The sequence below is a fragment of the Rhincodon typus genome, chromosome 5 (assembly GCF_021869965.1).
Source record: "Rhincodon typus isolate 14 chromosome 5, sRhiTyp1.1, whole genome shotgun sequence".
In the NCBI taxonomy this organism is placed as follows: domain Eukaryota; kingdom Metazoa; phylum Chordata; class Chondrichthyes; order Orectolobiformes; family Rhincodontidae; genus Rhincodon; species Rhincodon typus.
In genome coordinates this window covers 47,975,897-47,995,935 of record NC_063336.1, presented here as the reverse complement: position 1 = coordinate 47,995,935, position 20,039 = coordinate 47,975,897, and positions in this window count along the sequence as shown.

Sequence of the window (20,039 nt, the reverse complement as noted above, 5' to 3'; positions counted from 1 at the left end):
TCACTCACAACATTATAATGAAACTGAAGCTGAAGTACTATACAAAATAAGTGCAGATTTATTTGGCTGAATACAAGCTCAAACCCAGTTCCAGTTGGACTTGCGTCCACTTGGAAAATTCACTTCATTAAAAGTATTGACATAGTATAAAGTGGCTGAATAAATTAAGATCATAAGAATATAAGGAATGAGAGCAGGAGTAGGTCATTCTGCCCCTTGAGCCTGCTCTGGTATTCAATAGGATCTTGTCTGATCTGATTGTGGTTTCAACTTCAATTTCCTGCCAGACCCTTATAGCCTTTGACTCTCCTGCAGATCAAAAAAAATCTGTCTAATTCAACCATGGGGAAATTGGGACTGTTCTTTCTTAGAGAAAGGAAACATGAGGGGTAATCAGAGAGTAACTGTTAAAATTAGTATTAGAGTTGAGAACTGGAAAAGACACTGATTTAAGGTTATTGGCAATAAGAAACCAATGGCAACATGAAGAAAATCTTTTTATTGCAGCAAGTCATTAGGATTTGGAATGCACTGCCAGAGAGTGTGGATTGGATCAGAGTCAGTGATGGCTTTCAAAAGGAAATTGGACAAGTCTATAAGCAAAAAAAAAGGACAGCCAAGAGGTAAAGGTTAGGGAGTGAGGATGCCAGAGTTGCATTTTCAGAAAGTCAAATGGACACAACAGGCCAGATGGCCTCCTTCTGTGCTATAACTATTCTTTTTTTTTCTTTTTTTCCATTCTTTTCCATTAAATCTAGTGGGGCACAATGAAAGCAATCCTTATTGGTTTCAAGTTGTGGCAACAAAAGGCGATGTAGCTTGAAGGAATCTGTTCTCCACATGCAAGAACATGGCTATCCTTTAACATCCATTTAAAATAGGAAAGATTAATGCATTGCAGATGCAGAAAATCACAGGCTCCCTCATTAATCAGTATTTGGAATCTGATTTAAATTGGTAAAAAAGGCTCTCATGCTTTATATATGGCACAAAATGCATCACTGGCCAACCAGATCAGGAAATTTAAATTTTAGAATGCGATAAGTTAAGGAACTTGTACTTTTTCTGCCTCCCACAGGATTCTCCAAACTTATTGTACTAATGAGGAACAAAAACTCCCAAGGTTATGTTGAGTTTTCAACTCTGCTGACTCTCAAAAGCCAGCCTAGCAAACAGCGACTGGTAACTTAATGCTGTCTGCCATGTCAAATGAATCAGGGTTTGTGTAACTGTAAACACCAAGATTTTGTTCTAGACTTGGTAGCTTAAACCTGGCATACCTTTCAAATAAGCTGTTATCAAAGCTGATTCAATTAACACTGCACTGTTCCCGATATTTGTCACACAGAGTACAAGCAAGTCACATCTGATTCTGTCAGTCTGGGATATAAAGAACTTCATCTAATTCCTCTTTATTGTTTCTCTCTTGAAAGACTGGCGTTCAGTTCAGTTATAAACCCTTTCACAGCAGGAATATCCGGCCTTCCCTATCAAGCTTCACAATAGTTGAAGTATAGTCACCTCTCTCCTTGTACTTACCTACCGAGGTTGGTAAGCTCCTTAGAGAGATTAGAAGTCAGAGACCAACTCTGACAATACCTGGCTGCTTATGTGTGTACAATGGAAATGCAAAAATCTTCCAAAGCAATTCAGTATCTGTGTGGGTGGGATGAATAGCTGTGTTGGATAAGCAGACATTTTGCACTTCGTCAATAATACAGTATATACACATGAACATTCCTGCGAGGCAAGTCGTGATATATGAAGACTATATATATAACACACACTTCTATATATGAAGGAAGATGAGAACAAAAAGACCCAGGTAAGAAATGGCATAGAGCAGTGAAAAAATAGGTGTCGAATTTTACTCTTTCTTTACTGTTACATTTAGCTTCAGGTGAGAATGGGTCAGCAACAGGTCTGCCAGCTGTTTTCCGTCTCACCCTATTTTTCTTTCCAAAACTACACAAAACCAAATCACTGTTCAATTGCTGATGTGAGCTGTTAAAATGAACTGTGTCACCACACTGGCCACTTAGTTTTGAATTTTGTAACTTCTTGCTCGCTTGTCATTTCATACTATCACTAAACTCAAAATTACAAGAAGGGATTAAACACTGTGCTAAATCAGATCAATGACACTGGTAAAATTAACTTGTTTGTTTTTTTTGAGTTTCATGATAAAACCCTCTTTCCATGTAAATCTGAATCATTTTCAACCTTCTAGAAATGAAGGACTGGACAGCTTGGAACCATCAGCTTCATGCTGTGGCCATGTTGAGAAGCAATAGCTGAAACAGCAGCCTATTTGAACCACAGCTATGGTCAGTACGGAGCCCTGATTTTGAGTGAGAAATGATTTTAGGAGTGTGCTGGCAAGTCTGTGACCATAGCCCATGGTTATTCTGTGTTGAATCTTGTGACAGAAGGCAGGCTCCCTTTTTGAATAATTTATTGTTATGCCCATGGAGGTTGATCTAAAACACACTTAAATGGGAGAATAATACCTGCTTAGAAAGTTAAATGGCTGCAGTTTGTCATGAAAGGCACGGAGGAGACATATTGTCCTGTTTGATGCTGAAGGGTGAAAGCTCCTACTGTAGAAGGTACACAGAGCTCATGTGTCTCTCTGCTGTTAAATGGTTTTCTCAATGGACCCATGATTACCTCAAGAGGGGTTGATATTATTTGGGCCTAAGGATGACCATCTGGTAAAAGTTCAGAGTGCCAATGGAGCGTAAAGTGATTCTTCCTTGAGTCAATTCAATCAATGACTTCCTGGGCCTGGTAGAAAGAGGTGCACTGGTGTCAAGAGCAAGATCAAGGTTAGTGTCCCCTCCAGTATTCTTATGAATGTATTCAACTCTACATTCATTTGGAGCATATATGTACGCACAGAATTTTGCTCTGGAATCATCGAAAACAATGTGCACAGCCATGGCTGTTTTACACACACACTGATTTAGTGCCAAAGTCATGGAGGTGATAGGGGATAGGGGTGGGTTATCCTTCAATATCAGGGCACCTTTAGAGAAACTATATTACCATGGATATAGAGGGTAACCCTGATCTACTGTGAATAGCCCTGACAATTGTATGAGTTCCATTTTGCACTTCAGTGATTTTGATTATCTAAAAAGACTTGTATTTATATAACACATTTTGTACAGCAACATGTCCCAAGACACTTCACACAGCATACTTAGACTAAATTTGACACTTAGTTAATTAACGAGTCATTCAGGTAACTTGGTCAAAAGCTTATTCAAGGAGATATGTTTTAAGGAGCTTCTCAAAAGAAGAGAAAGAGTGGAGAGGGTTGGTGAGTGAACTCCAGAATCTACAACACAGAAAGTGCCCAATGAAGGGACAAGGGAAATAGTGGAATGGATAAGCAACAACAAGTAAAAGAGTGTAGAGATCCTGCAGATTTGTAGAGCTGGAGGAGGTTACAGAGATAAAGAGGAATAAGGTCTTTGATTTGAACAGGAGAATGAGAATTTTGAAATGATGCAGTGTTGGCCTGGAGCAAAGAGGACAGTATGTTAGGATGTGGACAGTCAAGTTCTGATGGACCTTAATGAGTGGTGGAAGATGACAGTCTGGTCAACAAAAATTACACCAGTCAAGTCTGGACATAACTTCAAGCATGGATATTGTTTTCAACAGCAGATGAGATGTAAGAGGTAGAAGTGGATGGCATAACAGAAGTGAAGTAGAAAAAATGAACAAGGAACAAAAGTAGACCACTCAGTCCTTTGAATCTGCACTACTCATTCAATAAGATTCATGGCTGATCTGATATTAACGTCAACTCTACATTCCTGCATATCCCCAATAATCTTTCATCCCCTTGGAAATCAAGAATCTATCTACCTCTGCCTTAAAAACATTTAAATATTCTGCATCCACTACCTTTCAGGAAATTAATTCCAAAGACACACAACCCTCCTAGAGAGAAAAAAATGTTCCCTCATCTGGGTTTTAAATGGACACGCCTTTAGTTTTAAACTATGATCCCTAGTTCTAGATTGAATGGAATGAGGGGTGTTTGATGTAGTGTCATTGTGAGTGACTGGGGGTCAGTTTTATAGTGAATTAGCAGGCTTTAATGCTCTTACCTTTCCTGGCTATTAAGGAATCTTCCAAAGTCGTCTAAGGAGCCTTGGTGAATTTCTGCAGTGCATCTTGTAGATGGTATACAGTGCTGCTATTGAGTTTTTAGGTAGTTTTTGTGAACATGGTGCCAATCAAATAGGCTTCTCTGTACTGTATAGGATCACATCATGTGGTAAACAGCTAGAGACATCCTTGCTCATGTTTCACCTGATGCCATGAGGCTTTATGATGTCCAGAATCTCAGAATCAATGCTGAGAATTCCCAAGGAAAATTCTCTCCTGACTGTACGTAACTGTGCTGCCACCTCTGCTGGGCCTGGGACAGAACATACCCAGGGATGGTGATGGTGGAGTTTGCCACGTTGTGTGTAAGATATGAATTCATGAAAATGACTATGTCAGGCTGTTGTTACCTCTTCAGTGACCCAGCTCTACCAATTTTGGTACTGGTCCATGGATGTTAGCAAGGTGCCTTGGTCAAAAGCAGACAGTCCTTTTGCTTTCATTAATTTGTACTTAAATGACAATATTGGTTCCTACTGTTTAATTGATGCATTTATAATGAATGGCCAATCAATAAGCTCTCATTTCTACAAAATGTTAAAGTAAGCCTTTTGTCTTTATCCTCAGGTCGTGTGTTATAATGACATTGCTATCAATTATGATGGTATAACTGATCACATCACTCTGATATTTGTAAGGAAAACAACACCAGTCTAGAACGAGACTGTGAAGAGAGAGGCCTTAAGACCCTACATTAGAGAGCTACTTCTGATAATTTACTGTGCGTAGATGTAAATAAAGGAACGTTACAATACATAAGGAGTTGAAGACCCTTTCTGAGGGAATAGAACCAAGCAGCCTCAGGGATAGTGTATGTGCAGACACCCACATTTAAAATATACGAGGCAGTCAGCTCAATGAGCAGGAAATAATATTGGCTTAAAATACAAGATAAAGCAAGTAGCATTGCTAACCAAGACATTTTGGTAAAGACAGAAAACAGTTGGTGATTTGGTATAAATGTCTGCTCTTCATGTTTGGAGGCTTGGATCTAAATTCAGCCCAGAGCGGGTGAAGAAAGGTCACATTTTCTGACAGCTGTTGAACTTCGCAGGTGAGTTGTGATTCAGCCAGCTCAGACACAGTGGACATGATACCACAGCCAAAACCTGCCTATGAAAATCAACAACTTACTGACTGAACAAGCCAGACAACCCCATAGAGAAATCACGCAATTTGCTGCATAAACTTAGCAGCTGTTACTATCAACTGACTGCCATGGGAAAGAAGAGATTTAAATAAAAGCAGCAAACTTTGCTTTGTGTAAGTAATGATAATCTTGTTTGTCCTTGGATGTGAAGATAACCATGTTCACCATGTGTGGTGTTGGGCAAGGCTCCAGTAGATTCACAGGTAACCGCTAAAACTGGTATGTGCTATAATGTTCTGCAAATATCGTGGGACTGGATGATACAGATGATTGAATTTTAGATGAGTTGCTGGCTTGGCATTTCCTCTCCCTGGGTTTCCCTCTGTCTCTGATAGGTACTTGCTTTCAAAGGAGGTTGTCCTGTGTTTATTTGGTTACATCAGATGCAATCGTCCTGGGTAAACTTAACCTTAGAGCGCGAAGTCAAGAATAAAACTCCTTTGTCTTTGTAGTGCTTCCTTTGACTACCATAAGAAGTTCATCCAGACCCGACCTCTATATAGACGATTTGTTTTCATTAGTAAGTGGTTATCAAGTGTTCTGTCTACGTGACCAGCTCATTTCAGCATTGATTGTCTGATATAGCATAGATGCTTTGTATCCCAGCTTAGGTGAGTGCTTCAGTGTCTAGCTGTTTGTCCTGCACCTGATTTTCAGAAGATTTTGAAAGCAGCTCAAGTGGAATTAGTTGAGCTTCTTTACATGACATTTTCCAAGCCCAAGCCATTGGGATATTGCTAGTTTTGGACCTCGATGCCCTGGATGTAGGAGGATAGATCTGGGTGATTCAATTAGATGTAAAACGATGGTCAGGCCAGCAGCTAGTGCAGCACTTGGCTTTAGAGACACATGCAGATTGTCTTCCTGGTGATGATATCGACGCAAAGAACAGAATGATATGCAAGATATCTTGGAATTTAGGAGTCAGAAAACTGTGTGGCTGATTATGAGCTCAAAAGAAGAGTTCATGTTCAGTACACATCTTCAGCAAAAGGGGAACATTGTTGTTACCGTGCTATCTCTACTTTTTTCTGATAACTCCTTCACATACTTGGTGATCTGCATTAATTCTTGCATTGAAGTCACCAAGAATGGTGAACTTGTCTGATTTTAGTACAGTAGCAATCAGGTAGCGGAGGTCAACATAGAATAAATATATCCTTGCTTTCATTAGCATTGGTCATTTTCAAGGTGGACACAGTGAGAAATGCTTGCTTGTTGCTGTGCAAGGTGAGTTTAAGCATCATCATACAATCATTAACATCTTATGAGAGCACAAGTCAACCTATTAAATGACATTAGTCATTTAATAGCTTTGCACATATCCTTATTTTCCACAATATTACCACCAGAGATAGCAAGCCAAACCAAATTGGCCTTCCTGTCGCTGGATTCGCAACACAGTGAAATTAAAATATGTAATGACCATCAAAATTGCCCAATTGTTTCTAACCGGACATTATGAATAACAAATCCTGGACACCAAGTTTAGAACTTAGCAAAAATGTACAGTTATTAATACTGTAACTTTAGCAAGACAAAGCTAAAGCAAGGCAAGGTAATCTAATAAAATCTATGATTTAAGACCAATCTTCCTTGATCATAACTGCACACAGAGATAGACTGGCAGACACCGTGTTTATTTTTATTTAGTCATGGGCCATGGGCATTACTGGCTGGCCAGTATTTATTTCCCACACCTAGCTGCCTTTGAGAAGGTGGTGGTGTGTTGCCTTCTTGAACTGCTGCAGTCTCCCTGATGTGGATTGACTCACAATTCATCAGGGAGGGAATTCCAAGATTTTGATCCAGTGACAGAGAAGGAATGGTGATAGATTTCCAAGCCAAGATGGTGAATGGCTTGGAGGGGACCTTGCAGGTGGTAGTGTTCCCATATCACCTGCTCTTGTCCTTCTAGACAGAAGAGGTCTTGGGCTTGGAAGGTGCTGAGTCAGGATTTTTGGTGGATTTCTGCAGTGCATCTTGTAGATAGAATACACTGTTCCTACTGAGCATCAGTGGTGGAGGGAATGGACACTTGTGGATCAATGTGGTGCTAATCAAGCAGGCTGCTTTGTCCTGGATTGTGTCAAGCTTTTTGAATATTGTTGAAGCTGCACTCATCCAGACAATTTGGGAGTATTCCATCGCACTCCTGACTTGCGTCTTGTAGATGATGGACAAGCTTTAGGGAATCAGGAGGTGAGTCACTTGCTACAGTATTCTTAGCTTCTGACCTGCTGTTGTAGCCATTGTATTTATACAGCAATCCAGTTGAATTTCTGCTCAATTGTAACTCCAAAGATATTAATAGTGAGGGATTCAGTGATGGTAACATGATTATCAAGGGGCAGTGCTTAAATTGTCTCTTTTTGGAGATGATTATTGCCCTGATTTTGTGTGGGGCAAATGTTACTTGGCATGTCTCAACCCAAACCAGATATTGTCTGGATCTTGTTGCATTTGAACACAGACTGCTTCAGTATCTGAGGAGTTGTAAATGGTGCTGAACATTGTGCAATCATTGGCAAATATCCCCACTTCTGACCTTATGATGGAGGGAAGGTCATGATGAAGCAACTGAAGATTGTTGGGCCTAAGACACTACCCTGAGGAACTCCTGCAGAGATGTCTGCGAGTTGATATGACTGACCACCAACAACCTCAACCATTTTCCTATGCACCAGGTATGACTCCAACCAGCAGTGAGTTTGTGCCCTGAAAATGTTCCTTGCTATGTCCTTCAGTAACTGACCAGCTCGATCAGTCATGTTGCTGCCGAGCCAATCTTGGTGTTGCACATTGAAATCATCCAGAACACATTTTGTGCCCTTTCCACCCTCAGTGCTTCCTCCAAGTGCTGTTCAACACGGAGAAGTATTGATTCATCAGCTGAAGGAGGCTGATATGTGATAACAAGTAGGATGTTCCCTTGCCCATGTTTAACCTGAAGCCATGAGACTTCATGAGGTCTGGTGTCATTGATGAGGACTCTCAGGGCAACTCACTCCCCATTGTATACACTGTGCTGTCACTTTTCCAGGGATAAGGTCAGATGACACCAGGTTGTAGTCCAACAGGTTTATTTGAAATCACAAGCTTTTGGAGGATTTCACCTTCATCAGGTGAAGTGAGAGGGAAGCACACAGACACAGAGTTTAAAAGCAGAGTGATCAAAAGATCATACTGCTGGTATGAGTGGAGGGTCGACAGGCTGCATAGTAGGTCTCTGCAGGTGATCAAGAGTGTCAGACAGTGTGAGTAAAGTGTCAATAGCTGAATAACAAGAGAAAGGATGTCCTATAATCTGATTAAATGAGGCAGAGCGATAACTACAAAAAATTAAAAATAAAGTGATGCTGAAGACATACCAAATGACTGGAATAACATAATAGGTATAAGAGAAACATGCCAAGGGTCTAACCAAAGTAATAAGCAATCTAAAACTGTACAAACTAATTAAGGTCTAGAGATCATAACAATTTATCAAGGTGATGATGTCAAAACAGGACAGAAAGGAAGATTTTACAGATACAGAAGTGTGGTGGAGTCATCTGTAGCGCAACATGAACCCAAAATCATGGCTGAGGCTGTCTTCATGGGTACAGAACTTGGCTATCAGTTTCTGCTGTTTGATTCTGCGTTATTGTGTATCTCAAAGGCTGCTTGGAGAATGTTTACACGAAAATCAGAGGCTGCATGTCCTTGACCGCTGAAGTGTTCCCTGACTGGGACGGAACATTCCTGTCTGACAATTGTTGCGCGGTGTCCGTTTATCTGTTGTCATAGCCTCTGCATGGTTTTCACCAATATACCATGCCTTCTGAGCTTGTCCATCCCAGTCCAACATCGCCACCTCCACATCATTTCCAGGGATGGTGATGGTGGTGTCTGGGACATTGTAATGTATGAGTCCTTGGGTATGACTATGTCAGGCTGTTGCTTGATTAGTCTGTGAGACAACTCTCCTAATTTTGGCACTAGCCCCTAGATGTTACTAAGGAGGAATATGCAGGCTCGTAGGGGTTTTTTCTGCCATTGTCTATTCTGGTGCTGAGGTCTATGCCAGGTGGTCCAAACAGTTTTATTCTTTATTGAAACTTCATAGTGATTGGTACAACTGATTGGGTTGTGAGACCATTTCAAGGGGCAGTTGAGAGTCAACCACATTGCTGTGGCTCGCGACCAGGTGAGGATGGCCGATTTCCTTCCCTGAAGGATGTTAGTGAGCCAGTTTGGGTTTTCCTGATAACCAACAATGGTTTCATGCTCATCAGTAGTTTCTTAATTCCACATATCATTTATTGAATTCAAATTGCACTATTCCTTGAAAGTGTAGTCACAGTTAGATAGGATAGTGAAGAAGGTGTTTGGTATGCTTGTCTTTATTGTTCAGAGCATTGAATGTAGGAGTTGGGAGGTCATGTTGTGGCTGTACAAGACATTGGTCAGGCCACTTTTGGAATACTATGCACAGTTCTGGTCTCCCTGCCATAGGAATGATGTTGTTAAACTTGAAAGGATTCAGAAAAGTTTTACAAGGATGTTGCCAGGGTTGGAGGTTTAGAGCTATAGGGAGAGGCTGAATAGGCTGGGGCTATTTTTCCCTGGAGCGTTGAAGGCTGAGGGGTTACCGTATCGAGGTTTATAAAATCATGAGGGGCATAGATAGGGTGGATAGCCAAGGTCTTTTCCCTGGGCTGGGGGAGTCCAAAACTAGAGGGCATAGGTTTAAGGTGAGAGGGGAAAGATTTAAAAGGGACCTAAGGGGCAACTTTTTCACACAGAGGGTGGTGCGTGTATGGAATGAGTTGCCAGAGGAAGTGGTGGAGGCTGGTAAAACTATAACATTTAAAAGGCATCTGGATGGGTATATGAATAGGAAGGCTTTAGAGGGATATGGGCCAAATGGGAGCAGATTTATTTAGGATATCTGGTCAGCATGGATGTGTTGAACCAAAGTGTCTGTTCTCCATGCTGTACGTCTCTATGACTCTACATACTGTGGTAGGATTTGAACCCAGGTTCCCTGAGCATTAGCTGAGTTTCTGGATTAGTAATAATACCACAAGGCCATTGCCTCCTCTCAGTGCTTTGTAAAATGTGAGAATCCATAACAAACATCGTGGCTCTGGTCTGAATCACAGATATATCTAAAGTGATTTCCTGCTACATGCAATTGAATTTTCATAGGATTTGTAGGTAGGATTAAATTTTCTCATTTAACTGGCTGAGAATTTCCTCTTTGGCAACTCTGCTGCCATAAATATGGTGAGACAGACTTTTTTCCAAATTGCAGATTCAGCAAGATCATTCTTGGAGCTGCTGGAAATTAGTATCGTATAAATGATAAACTGCTGAACCCAGCTAATCCTTGTTAGAGCCTAGTCTTGCAGGCAGTGAGCAAAGAAGTGATTTCCCTTCAGCTATAGTCGTCTGTAAACCAGGGACACAGATAATTGCTCAGGCTATCAATGGCTTAGGGAAGAAGTATCAAAAAAAATCTCCTGTGAGTACTTATTGGGGTTCAGTTTTGTTCCACTGGATGTCTGCCAAATTTGTGCAATGTGAACATTTGTGTTTAAAAATATTTAAAATGGGAGATAAAGCACAGCACAGAAGTTTTTTAAGCTCAATTCTGCATCAATTTTCATTAAATTACTATTTAGTTTTTCAGGAGGGCATTGCATGATTATTTGGATAGAAATGGTGTGCAGGGTTTTGGGGAAAAGGCAGGAGATTGGCATTGGTTATTAGAACCAGTGCAGGCACAATGGATTGAATGGCTTCATTCTGCACTATGGAAAGTCTGGGATACTTGAGCAACTTTTCTGTAGCCTTTCCTGCCCACCTTACTCCCTCCTTTCTCCTCCATCAACCCCATCCCATACAACTATAGTGGGTGCCCGAGGGAGAACTTGAATAACTGGAAACATCTTAGAAAAACCAAGGGAGGAATCAGTGAGATACATCCTGCTGGTGCTCCTGCACCATTACTGTCCTCTCTTCACCTGCTGGTCCACTGTCAGTCAAATGGAAGTAACCTTCCTCTGGCTTCAGCTAAAGGTGTGCAGAGATTTCAATTCCCAAAAAGGGTCCATTGGCACAAATGGAACTTATTAACACCTGACTAGCTATATTAATTCATTGAAAGCATAGTATGTCATGTGTGAAAGGAGGAATGCCAGCTTGAGAACATTCAACAACCTGGCTGCCTTCATTAGTCAAAATGCTTCGTGTTACATCTGCTTTCCTTGACATGGCTACCTGGAAGGAACTGAATTCACTGAGAATCAAGACATGGAGATAGGGTTGGAAAGTAGATTTGATGTGCTGTGATCTTATTCAATAGGGAGTAAGCCTCAGGAACCACATGATATACCCTTACTCCAATTTCTTATACTCTTGTGCCATCTCCTGCAAGGATACTTGAAGTTAATTCACACTTAGCTTTGGCATGGTCAGCAACAATAATATTCAGCTGCAGCTTTAAACCTGTTGGCGCCTCTTTCCAGACATGCTGACTTCTGGAAATGGTAATCGTATTGTAGACAGAGCCATCATCCTCACAGCCAAATTAACTTCAATAACCAACAAGCTGATTTGAGTCTTAGGCTGGCACAACATTTTATTGAAGATTCAGACTGAGCCGTTGGAGTTCATTTCCCGTCTTTTGGTCTGATACATCTCAGTCTTCCCAATTCCCCTTTCACCCTTGTCAAAGACTGCTAATGGGTTAGAATGCTTTTACAGGTTTTCTAAGAGCAGGAAAGAATTTAATGTAATTTTCCTTCAATTACTTACAAAACGTTACAGCACATAAAGAGGTGTACTGGCCTATATATCAGTGTTTATGGTTGACACTAGTCTCCATCCACCCAACCTAATCAAATAATTTTAGCACTGCCTTTGATTTCTTTCTTCTTTGTACTAATCTAGATCCCCCTTGAAATGAATGTATGCTGGCCACTGCAACCATTTGGCATGAAGTTGTCATGTGTGGATGCAAAAGAAACAAGAATAAAAGGGCATAGATTTAAAGTGATATGCAAAACTAGAGTGATGTGACAGAAAAAAAAGTCACAAAGTGAGTAGTTAGGGTATGGAATGTACTGCCTGGAAACCTGTTGGAGGCTGGTTTAATTGAGACACTCAAGAGGGCATTGGATAGTAATGATCTTCAGGAATATGAGAAAAAGGACTAGACAATAGAGCCAGTGCAGACATGATGGGCCAAATGACCTCGTTCTGCACCCTCATAATTCTGTGATTCAGTAACTTTAATCCCATCAAGCAACTTAATCTCTGGAACTAAAACACTTCTAAATGAAGCAGGCTACTGTCACACTATTTTAATATGGCTGAACTACAGGTGGCCAAGCTGCGCTGGAAATTACAAAATTGATGCCTAAACAATACTCCTAAGGCATTGTTTTGAATTAACATGGTTGAAACAGAGACTAAGCCACAAACATCTCATTTGCAAGAAAAAACAGAGACAAAAGAAACCCTGCCCAAACCAATTAAGCAAACACAGGTGTTGAGATCCCCAAACTGCTTTAATGGCACCTTGATGCCATTGATACTGCAAGATCATAACTTCCTTGCTAACATGTATGGCCGTCCATTCTGTGGCATTCATCAGCTGTAACATGACCAAAACTGCAGCAGGAAAGAAAGAACATTATAAACTGGTCTATTTGTTACAGAAAGGAGCAATATTAAAAATGCCTGGAGGCTTGAATAGACAGCAGTTGCCTGTCCCAACTTCATTGCAATCTTGGACCCTATCACTGTTACAAGTTGGAAAACATCACAGAGAAAGAATTTAAAAATTAAAGTATCTTCAAGTTCCACAGCATTCTTTCTTGAAAATGACAGATTGCAATTAAGAAGAATTATCACTGAAAGAACAACCATTAATCTGCAACTCTACTGAAACCTTCAAATAATGTTTGTACTTTTAACTGAGTTATTTTAAAATAAAATTAAAATTAACTTGTTAACTCAAGAGATCTGAATAGTTTATTTCTTCATAGCTTTATGTGTAGTCAAATACATGTTGAATTGAGTAAAAAAAGTGTTTAAAAATCCAATCATTTTTCTTCCAGATTGCAGTGAATCTCCGGAATTCTCGGCCCCATGGTGTTGTCCAAGCTAGATCAGCGAAAGTATTCAAACAGGAAGTAGATGGAGTTTTGAAATAATGGAGAGTTGAGAGCTATAGGCATTGGCCCAAAAGATGACTTGAGGCCTAGGGCAGATCAGTTACAACCTTATTGAATGTCAGAGCAGCCTTGACTTGAATGGCCTACACCTGCTTCCTATTTCTTCTATTGTGTTGCAAAACACTGTTATCAGATATGCAAAACCAGGTTCATAAGTGTACACTGAGGGTTACACACCCAAGCAATATTTAAACCTTTTGTTCTGCCTGACAAGTACGTCTTGATGAATTTTATATTCCTCTGATGCAGATTCATCCTTTATAAAATTTAAGATGAAATCAAAGAGGAATTGCATTGTACCTTATGCCTTAGTCTATGTAGCAAAGGTCTTGTTCAATGCCTACGGGCTGATTTTCTTGACATTTTGGTTAAGTGTCAATTTCTTGGAGTTTCATGAATAGCTTCCCTCTGTAAGCCCTGGTGGTTTTTCTACACGCAATTTTCTGTTGTTGATTTATTAATTATTCAGCCCGCTAGCATGACACTGCTCTTGAGTTTACCAGAGGTGGACCCGTTCACCATTACTGGGGCCTTTCAGAATTTAAGCCACAGGCACAATAGTTAAACCCTAGCTGCACAGCATGTCAGATACTGCAAGCCAGAATTGCCCTTCATGTGTGATCCTGCACATTTGCAAAAACCATGTCTCAGAGGGGCAATTTGGAACCTCGATTAGTTGACACGGGACTAGTGGTCCTGGTGGGGGGTGTGGTGATCAGGAGGGCTATCCTACTTTCTCAGACACCACAGCAGCAAATCCTGTCACGCTGCTCTGAATTTATTATCTGGGTCAGTGTGGTACCCATAAGCTGGGGGGATGTATAGCAATGCTGCAAGATTGTGAGTGACAGCCATCCTTCTCTCTGCTGCCTCATTCACTGACTCTGCCAGGGCACTTATTTCCAATCCAGGGTCATGGTCAGCCCACTGACTGTAGCATGCTGTGTTTTCCCTCCAATGCCTCTCAGCCAGCTTCCTCCCCTCTACGTTTCCTACTTGCTTACTTGGGGCACTGCACTGCGTTTTTCTGCAGTCTGCATCAACTGCTGTGCCAGCCACTTTCACCTCATTCAATCCCTCCCTATCCCTCATTCCAGAAAGGAAACAGCCCCCTACAGGGCTGAGTAATTGAAGGCAGACGGCTACTTGACTGGTATTTATCCACAGCCTCCTCCCCTTTTACTAGGCGAGAATCCATGAATTAATGAGGGAGGATACACACGATCCATGCAGGGATGCCAAGACCTCCACATGCTGGCAACCAGGTAAGTTTCATTCTACCAGGCTGCTCTACTATGTCCATCATTGTGAACATTCATTGATGCTCAAGCTTCCGCTCCAACTACACAACTCATTCTCTTACCTTCTGTAGGCAGTGGCAGCATCTACACAGCCACCGCTCATTAGGTATCAGCCCCTTCGGGCAGCACCTTCACCTCTACCTCTGGAGGAAGAGGGTACAGGCTTCTCAGAGGATGTACAAATATGGCTATCTCTGCACCCTGCATCAGCTCAGAAACTGATAGCTCGGTGGGTACGTTGGTTGGATTAGAGTCAGGAGCATATTCTGGTGAGCACAATGCTGGCATGTACCTGCGGCTGTACATGTAACAAAGTCCCAGGTCACTGGCACTCAGTGGACTGCCCAAGAACAGGCACCTCCACAGCCCCAGGTGGGAGAGGACCCAGTTGTGTCAGCAATGAATAACTTTGTACAAAAGCATAAACGACAGGGGAACAGCAGACAGCTTTGTCAGAAACACACAGTAAACAGTATGGATGGTTGGAGAAGGATGCTAACGTTATTTTGACTGTGCTGGTGCAAGCATCTGACAGTCTTCATGGGCAGCTGCCATTGAAAGTCAGGTCTATCAGATTGGTCATTGGCCGCTGGAAGTGCATGCACATCTGTCTTCCATCACTTCAGCCGCCAATGCTGCCAAGGCAATAGTGGCATAATTGGAGCCACAACCCCTCACCAGGTGCCCACTCCTCTCACGGAGGTAACCACCACACATCAACATCCCAGAAGTCTCCTATTAGGATGCTCCTGAAGTGTTCGATATCTCCACCTCCATCCTGTCTGTGATCCTCATCCCTGTGGAAATTCAAGCCAAGGAGGATGAGTTTGCATCTGACCAGAACACCCTCAGCACATCTGAGTCCTCTAGCCATAAACACCCTCAGGATCAGCCACCCAAAACTTCAAAGTCAACAGATGCCTTTAAAAATCAGGCTCCCACAGCATAGCTGTGTACCCTGGGACAGACCCTAGATGTAGTAGGTGGGCAAGAACAAAGAAAATGTTCTGAGGACACATTGATGGCATGGGTGACATTTCATTGTATGTAGAATATCACACTTAATTACATATCAGCACTGTAAATCATCACCTTTCTGGTTGACTCTCATTTAGCTGTGGATACATGAATTAAGATACAGAAGCCGTCCTTCGTTAGTATGATGTTAAATATAACAAAGTGTGGAGATGGAGGAACACAGCAGGCCAGGCAGCATCAGAGGAACAGGAAAGCTGACGTTTCGGGTTGGGACCCTTCTTCAAGAATGATGTTAGAACCTTATTTGCAGAACTGCACCTCTTTCTATAATGCCCAACTTGAATAATACATTATTCATCAAGCATCTGATATTGTGAAGCCTTCATACAGTTGTTAACATTAATCTGTATTAAACAACAGGAAAAACAAGCAGAGCATAGACATAAGAAAAGGTGCATTTTCTTTTTGGAACAAACAGGAGCTGCTTGTCAGAGCAACAGCAATTTTATAGTCAATGAATGATATGTCACCCAACTCACATCTAGTATAGTGTCAATTAAGGCCTCCAGCAGGGAGGGCAATGGGATGTCCTGACATAGACCTCGGAAAGATTAGACCTTATTCTGATGTATGCAGTAGAAAACATGTCTCACAAATAAAACAGAAGATTTTAAATGTGGTTGGATTACTGAAACCTCATAGCCTCTCTCCCCATTCCGCACTTCACACAAGAAAGGCAGCATTTCCCAGAAGAGCATGCTTTGAGATAATTTGATGCATGAGGAAGCAGTTCTGCACTCTTGTGTAGACTATGAGAACTTGGAAAATGTTTAGGAATTGCTGATTCCATTTGACACTTGAAAGGTTGCCTGTGATAACTTCTGCCTTGCTGACATTACTAGGATTCATTTGTAATGTCATTTAATTAAATTTAAAATGATCAATGATTGTTTTTGGCATAGTTGGTCAATGCATGAGGTGCACATATAGAATGTTGTGATTGCAAATGTCTTCCATCTTGAATCTACGAATGTCTTAATACAATTGTCTTAACGAGCCTCACATTACTCACAAGTAGAGGCTGCTCCCATGAACAAAAACAAATGTACTTTGTCCACTCTGAGTGTGCTGGCAATCATTTTTCATTTTCATTGTGCAGTTGAGAATTGGATGAAGATGCCACTTATCCGCTAATTCCACTAAACTGTCAATGTCAATACTGTCCTCCTCACAGTTTGCAGTTCTTACAAGTTTAGTGTCATCTACAAATTTTGAAATTGTCCCCTGCACACCAAGATCTGGATCATTAATATATTTATCAGGAAAAGCCCTGGGGAATTTGACCACACATCTTCCAATATCCCAAAATCTATCTATTGACCATTACTCTCTGATTCCTATCACTCTGCCAATTTTGTATCCACATTGCTACTGGTTCTTTTATACCATGACCTATAACTTTCCTAACAAATCTGTTGTGTAGCACTGTATCAAATTACTTCTGAAAGTCTATGTATACCACAGCAATAGTGTTTCCTTCATTAAGCCTGTTACATCTCCACAAAAGTATGTTAGTTAAACACAATTTGCTCTTTAGAAATCCTGCTGAAACTCTTCGTAATCAATCCACCTTTTTCAATGTGATTATTAATCTTATCCTGAATAATTGCTTCTAGAAGATTTCCTGCCACTGAAGTTACTGTATCGTCTGTAATTACTGTGATTATCCTTACCACATTTTTTTTGAACAAGCCATAATGTTAGCAATCCTCCAGTCTTTTGGCACCTCCCCAAGTCCAGGGAAGACTGAAAGGCTGTGTATCCCACAATTTCTACTGTTACTTCTTTTAAAATCCTTGGATTTAACTCACCCAGTCCTGGTGCCTTGCCAAATTTAAGTGTCAGAATCAATCCAAGATGTTTTCCTTGTTAATTTTGAACTCTTCCAGTGACAGAGTTTCCTCCTCTGTCACTATGTCCTTGGCAGCATCCTCCTGTTTTGTAAGGATCGATACAAAGTATTCACTTAACACCTTGGCTATGCCACTGCCTCCATGTAGTAATGCCCTTTTTAGTCTCTAATCAGCCCTACTTCTCCTTTAACCACTCTCTTACTATTCATATTTCTATAGAAGACTTTGAAATTTCGCTTTATGTTAGCTGCTGGTCTTTTCTCAGCTCTCTTTGCTACTTTGATTTGCTTTTTCACCTCCCCCTAAACCTTCAATACTCCTATTGATTCTCAACTGTATTTTCTGCCTTACACCTGTCATATGCACACAACTTCTTCCAAACTTGATATCTCCCTCCCTTGTCATCCAGGGAACTCTGGATTCATTTGCCCTACTTTTTCTGTCAGAGAAAATATATCTTGAATGTACCAAACCACTTTCTCCTTGAAGGTGGCCCATTGTTCAGTTACTGATCTTACCATCAACCTCTTAGTTCAATCAATCCTGCTTTGTTCTTGACTCATAAAAGGCAGCTCTCCACAAACTGATCTTTCTTACTCTAGATTGTCGCATGTCATTCTCCAATACCATCCTGATTCTTACCATACAATGGTCACTGTCTCCTAAAGATTTACACACTGACACTTGATCCAGCTCATTTCCAAGGACCAGGTCCAACAGTGCATCCTTCCTTGTTGGACTGGACACACATTGCTAAAGGAAAATCTCCTGAACACACTCTAAGAAAGCTTGCCCCCTTGTTACCCCTTACACTACTAATATCCCAGTCTATATTCGGTTATATTTGAAGTTTCCCATTATAACTGCCGGCATTTCTCTGTAATTTCTTGCAGATTTGTCCCTCTACATCCGTTACACTATTTGATGGTCTCTAGACTACGTTGAGCAATGTAATTGCATCTTTTTTATTCCATTATGCTTGCCAAATTGATTCCGTCCATGACCCTCTTATTCTCCAGCACTCTCCTAAATCAACACTGCTAACCTTCCTCCTTTCCTGTCTTCAGAGATAGTAGGAACTGCCGATGCTGGAGAATCTGAGATAACAAGGTTTAGAGCTGAATGAACACAGCAGGCCAAGCAGCATCAAAGGAGCAGCAAGGCTGATGTTTCGGGTCTGGGCCCTTCTTTTCCACTGTCAGCCTTCCTGCTCCTCTGATGCTGCTTGGCCTGCTGTGTTCATCCAGCTCTACACCTTGTTATCTCCTTTCCAATCTTTCCTGAATAACTCATTGCCAGAAATAGATGGATAGTCACTAATCAGATCTGAAGAACTTGGGTAGCTGGAACCCAGGGGCTATTTATAAACCATTTCTTATAAATGCTAGAGTCCATTCAGATTTCTGCAATAATTAAAAGGCTTGGGTTAAATTTGTAGAAGCAGAAAATGCAGGACAGCAGGCAATCTCATGAGAATGAAATTAGCAGGTGCACAAAATGTCAAAATAAGTTAGTTTTATTGTTTAAAAATCTGCCTGTCCTCAAAGTTATGATATAAATGTAGGTTTTTTCAACATTTCAAGTGAATAAAAATGAAGAGATTAGTGTCAGCTAATATTGGCAGCACAAATATTTAGGCTAGAATTATTGTTGCATTATGATTCTATCTAAAAAATTATCACAAAAGAAAATATTTTCAAAATCAATTACAGGCAGTTTTGTCCTATATCTTTAATAGGCATGCAGTATGAGCCATCTTCTAGTTCTACGAATGTTGCGATTGCCCATTACCAGCCTGACCTTAATTCCTTGACAGCATTTGGCACAGTGACAGACCTTTCAAGCCTGCACTTAAGCTGACCCAGATACTGGATGGTTAGCGCTGAGCTTGTCTGGAATAGGAGATTGACCCCTTGATGTATGGCTATCTATTTAAATAGAATATTTCCAACAACAGAAATAATGGTCTCTGAATGAATGAGGGCACAATTCCTGCACGTAAAAATAAAAGAAATACAAAAAAACTTATTTGATGATAACTATCAATATTATTCAACGTGAGTGCAAAGTTTAACATACTGCAAAATGATGATGTAATTGCAATTTTCAGCAATGACCAATGCTCCACTTTGCCAAAGAAAAATGATGCCAAAAGAAGCAGAAAAGATATCAGTTTTATAATGCCTTCGACTCTACAAGAACGTACCTCTGGATTTTCTTTGCAATTTTTAATGATATGACACACCAGCAAAAGCACCAGAGCTGAAGAGCAATGTCATAGTTT